General features: G+C 36.1%; 1 long non-coding RNA gene across 1 annotated transcript in view; it reads right to left on the reverse strand.

The window, feature by feature from the left end:
- The window catches only part of LOC107673331 (uncharacterized), a 5,784-nt gene extending 3,472 nt beyond the window's left edge, over positions 1-2,312 (reverse strand). Inside the window, exon 1 of the long non-coding RNA XR_001632396.1 lies at positions 2,234-2,312. This is a non-coding gene — a long non-coding RNA (uncharacterized LOC107673331). The remainder of the gene's footprint in view (positions 1-2,233) is intronic.
- Between the last annotated feature and the right edge of the window lie 3,541 nt (positions 2,313-5,853).

Raw genomic sequence — 5,853 nt, forward strand, 5'->3', positions numbered from 1 at the left:
ACCTAAAACATAGAGACTCTGATGTTAATGTGTCTGCATTCAAGCATTTCAGTGGGCTTAAACAGATCACCCTTTACAGCAGATTTAGTTCACAAACAACTGACAGCTTTGACCTAAATATGATTTTCAGTTACAATAACTAATCCTTAAATTCGACATTAGTAACTTACTTTTAACAGCATCAGACGCGCGCGCTCACAAGATCTCCCGATTCTTACGTGTGAATTCAGTTCACTGGAAACTCGCACTAAACGGATAATTTTAATCAGTGAGTTGTCGACTTGAGAACAGCTGCAATCGGATCATTCCAATTCGTGAATGAATCGTTTGGTGCGATTTGCGAACCGATTTAAAAGGTTCATTGAAAAGGATCAGTTCGTTCATGAATCAGACACTGCTTCTGCGTCTCGGAGCACGTGATATATTATAAGGAGTAACGATATGTTTTATGAAATGTAGTGAAGTAAAAAGTACGATCTTATGCTTTGGAATGTAGTGGAGTAAAAGTAAAAGTTACTCAAAATAAAACTACTCCATTAAAGTACAGATACTTGAAAAATGTACTTAAGTACAGTAACGAAGTAAAACTACTCCGTTACTGTCCACCACTGTTTATAGTCTTATTTACTTTCTAAGTTTGGAGTTTAATGCTGTTATCCTAATGGAGATTTTGATTGTTTTGCCACATAAACACAGCTCTGATTCAGTGTTATTTTTAGTGTTATTTGCTCCCGTTTAATTTAGTTTAATTGAGAGATGCTATTTAAAAAAATAAAAATAAAATATTGTAAAACTAGTTTAATTTTTCTTTTATTTATTTGACTGACAAACTATTGGCACAAAAGAATTACTGAATCAGAGTCTTGAATCGATTCACTGAAACTGACAGTTCGAACTGATTCTCCAAAATAAATCAAACAAGCCAGTTTGTTGTTACTGAAGAGCTCAAATTAAGTTGTTTCTAGTTTCTTACCATTTTCTTGTATTTTACTCTACAAATGAATGATTGAATCATAGTTTTGATTCACCGAAACAGTTTGAATTGATTCTCTGAAATGGATCAAACATAACCGCTTTTGAAGGGAGAGGTGCTATTAAACATTGTAAAACTAGTCTATTATCACACTCTTTTGGGAAAATGAATGGCAGATTAAAAAGTGCCTACAAATCATTCTGTGAACTTTTTTTTTTTGGAACAAATTATAGCACAAAAGAATCACCGAATTGTAGTTTTGATTCACTGAAACGGACTGTTTGAATCGATTCTCCAAAACAAATCATGCCAACTTTTTGCTACAGAAGTTCAAATAAAGAGATGCAAAAAACAACATGCAACATGTGAAATTAGTCTAAATGACACACACCAATGAATGGCCAAATAAAAAGCTTTTAAATTTCATTTAAAGGGACAGTTTGTCACGGTGCGTAGGAGCGAAACGAGGAGACAAGGAGATGCCTTTCAAAACTTGACTTTTAATAAACAAACCAAATGAAAAGGAACACTAACATAGGGAGCGCAGGAGACACACATGGAATGACATTAAGACTCGACAAGAAAACATGAGGCAGACTACACATTTATGCTAAACTTAACAAGGGACAGACAGGAGCGGGGAATCAACTAATAATGAGACAACGAGAACAGGAAACCAAACCAAATATGGGCATAAGGAAACACGAGGGAGAACTAGAACTTGGGGAACAAAACACAACATAAGCCTGACACAGTTCACCCAAAAATGATCATTCTGTCATTATTTACTCTTCCTTATGTCAGTCCAAACCAGTATAATTTTTCTTCTATGCAACATGAAAGAAGATATTTTGAGAAATATCTTGTGTTCATACAATAGAAGTCAAATGTTCGAAACAGTTTGGTTTCCAACATTCTTCAAAATATCTTCTTTTGTGTCCAGAACACAGAAATGTATGAGATGCAAACACGAGTAAATGATGACAGAATTGTAATTTTTAAAAGTAACTGTCCCTTTAAATCACAGGTGTTGCAAGCACTAGTGGTTCTCAGGATAGGGATTGTGTTGATTTTTGTGTCTGCGTCTCTCAGCAGCGCCGGCGGGTGAAAGCAGGGCCGCGTAAACACACTCACAAGACAACTGAAGCACTAAACGCCAACAGGAGATTCACCTGAGAGACGTAAACACAGCTGCAGCCAACAATACAGGGCCTACATACATCTGTGAGTGTGTGTGTGTGTGTGTGTGTGAACACCCACCTGCATGATCCCAGCTAATCTCTCTCTTCAGGTTCCCGTCGCTCGTTTGCCCCCCGTTGCCCTTCCTCTCACCTCTCGCTGAAAGAGAATACAGAGCATGTCATTCCAGCCCTGCTTCCTCCGACTGATCTGTTATGAGCTGCATCGCTCATGGCTAAAAATTCCTCCCACCAAAATAAAAGCTGCATCGCTGTTCAGGAAAGAAATGCAATGCATTGCCAGAACACAATGTTATTGACTTTAATTAAAAGAAATTAAAAGTGAGTTGTCATTCACTCACCCTCATGTCATTCCACACCTGCATGACTTTATTTCTTCAGCGGAACACAAAATATATTAATATGATTAAATAAACATTAAGTGAAATAAAATAAAAATTTCATTAAATACAAAATGTAATAGAAATTTAGGGCAACATTTTCATGTTGTTCAACTTGTTGTATACTTCACTAACTAAAACTAAAACTAAATAAAAAATGACTATACAAACTATATAGACATACAGATTTTTTTTACTTCGAAATAATTTGAACTCATAAATTGCTAGTAATTTTCACAAATAATTGGATTTAACATGACATTTTTGAAGTAAAAAAGACTGAAATAGTATTTTCTTGTTAAACATACTCCAGTAATATTTGTTTTACTTCGAAAAATATTTTTTTTACAGTGCATATAAAAAACAGTAACATTATAAAAAATAACAAAATTACTAAAACTGTAACTAAAAATGAAACTGAAAATGGAAAATGCAAAGATAAAAACGAATTAAAAATATTTAATTAAAATGATAATAGTATCTCACACTGGTCATGTTACAAATTCAACAACTGGAAATAATATCCATTTTAACAGATTTTCTAATTCACAGATGCTGCATAGAGCAACAGAAGTGTTAATGATGCATTAAATATGTTAAAGACAACAGCAAACACAATTCAAAAGCCTGTGTTTTCAGATTCAGACCACAAAATAATCATTTAAACATCATGCATTTTTGTACACACTGAAATAATGATGAATAAATGTGTCCACCTTGGCCCTCGGTGTCCCCTCAAACTACACCTATTCTTACACAGACACACACTCACACACACACACACACACACACACACACAGACACAGTGACACACACTTGGCTTTGGGAACTTGTGAGGGATTATTAACATCAAAGTCAACAGAAATGTCAGCCTGGCTATCTTTGGAAATGCCAGAAGCCCTTTGCATATCCCCTCCACATCAACACACACACACACACACAGACACCTGCCCCCAGCAGTGAGGCCTGATTATTGTCGCTCACTTAAAGGTGACGCTGCTCTGCTGAAGGCCATGACGTCACACCGCTGGTCTCATATACAGTATCTGTGGGCTTCACCCACGAGCCATAGCAATTACATTAACAGGATTATGCAAAACTGCTTTCCTGCGTTGGTGTGTTTTTTATATGGTGACATATTTACACTGGATCAGATCTGCAGGGCTACTTGAGTCTGATCCCTCTGAGATGCTCATGATAACCCAGTCTAGAGCTTCTTTAATAGTTCTTTGGAGCACATTAAGAAACACACAAGAAAAAACATTAAACCAGTTTGTCATTATTTGCTCACCCTCATGCCGCTCCAGACCTGACTGCTGTAAGGAGAATTTTTAGAGAAAAAGTTATAAATATTAATAATAATAATAAAAAATATAAATTAATTAATCTTAAATAAAGAGATCTAACTAATTAACTAACATTATTCAAATAAACAAAACATACAAATTATTAAAATAAATAAATAAATAATCAAAAAAGGATTAAAAATCAACATATAAGTCCATATTAAATAAATAAATAAACTAAAATTAATAAAACAAATAAAAAACAAACAAATAAAAAATATATAATAAAATATATAAAAATATTTTTTTAAAAATAATAATGTAACTGAAAAACACCATAAAAGACCATATCAGGGGTATTTAAACTGGGGTATGGGGAAAAGTTTGGAGAAAAAAAAAATTTGTAAAATAAATAAATAATAAAACATCTGATTAAATAAAAACATTAAAAATTATTTAAATAAATAATTTACAAATAATTTAAATAATGAATACATCTAACAGTACAGTATAGTAAATATTAAAAAGCAATTATATAATATAAAAATAGGACCCAATGCACCCAGTGTTAATGAAGGAGTTTTCCGTATTAATTTGTCACAGGCCTGTATTTTGAATTACACTTTATATAGTGTTTTTTAGGCTTAAAAAATTCAATATTTTCAAGTAATATATTGTTCACATATTTAAAATATTAAGTTTCCACAGTACAAATAGGGTTTTTATTCATGAAAATAAAAAGCTGCCTTTACTTTACTTTAGCAACAGCGTTCCTCACACGAGGATGACCGTATTTAGGGGTCTGTGGCATTGAAACGATTGAAAACCCTTGGTCTAGAGGACTTGTGCGTTATATTGTAAGTCTACTAAAGTCATATAATACTTTTTTTGTGAGAAACAAACCCAGTTCATGTGATATCGAAGGCTGGCCCAGCTAACCAATCACAACACACACTGGCCCAGCTATCCAATCACAGCACACACTGGCCCAGCTAACCAATCACAGCACACACTGGCCCAGCTATCCAATCACAGCACACACTGGCCCAGCTAACCAATCACAGCACACACTGGCCCAGCTATCCAATCACAGCACACACTGGCCCAGCTAACCAATCACAGCACACACTGGCCCAGCTATCCAATCACAGCACACACTGGCCCAGCTAACCAATCACAGCACACACTGGCCCAGCTATCCAATCACAGCACACACTGGCCCAGCTAACCAATCACAGCACACACTGGCCCAGCTATCCAATCACAGCACACACTGGCCCAGCTAACCAATCACAGCACACACTGGCCCAGCTATCCAATCACAGCACACACTGGCCCAGCTAACCAATCACAGCACACACTGGCCCAGCTATCCAATCACAGCACACACTGGCCCAGCTAACCAATCACAGCACACACTGGCCCAGCTATCCAATCACAGCACACACTGGCCCAGCTAACCAATCACAGCACACACTGGCCCAGCTATCCAATCACAGCACACACTGGCCCAGCTAACCAATCACAGAACATTTCGTATTTCAGAAGGCGGGCCTTCATTTGATACAGGAACTATTCGAGCCGTTCATGCCAGACTGGGGAGAGAAGTGTTGTAATAATGTAAAATATGTGAAAAATAATGTTTTTCGAACAACGTAGTATGAGAGCCTGTTCCAGTAAACCCCCAAAACAAAATCAAGACTTTGTAAAAGAGCATAATAGGACCCCTTTAAAGTGACAGTTCATGCAAAAGTGAAGTTTGTCATTATTTACTTATCCTAATGTTGTTCCAAAGCCTTCGATATTACATAAACTGGGTTTGTTACTTACATTATTTACACTGCGAGCTTCAGTGTAAATATTGCGTCAAATCAAATCAATTTGAGCACGATTTAAACCTGGATGATTGTAACCACTCTAAGTGTCTCCAACATAGTGATAACACACGTTGCCTTCTCTAGTGCAGCTCAACCAGGTCTCTCCCATTCGTCGATTTTTTGTGATATCCCAATTCC

This window comes from Sinocyclocheilus anshuiensis, unplaced genomic scaffold (genome assembly GCF_001515605.1).
Source record: "Sinocyclocheilus anshuiensis isolate Anshui unplaced genomic scaffold, SAMN03320099.WGS_v1.1 scaffold480, whole genome shotgun sequence".
NCBI classification, from domain to species: Eukaryota; Metazoa; Chordata; class Actinopteri; order Cypriniformes; family Cyprinidae; genus Sinocyclocheilus; species Sinocyclocheilus anshuiensis.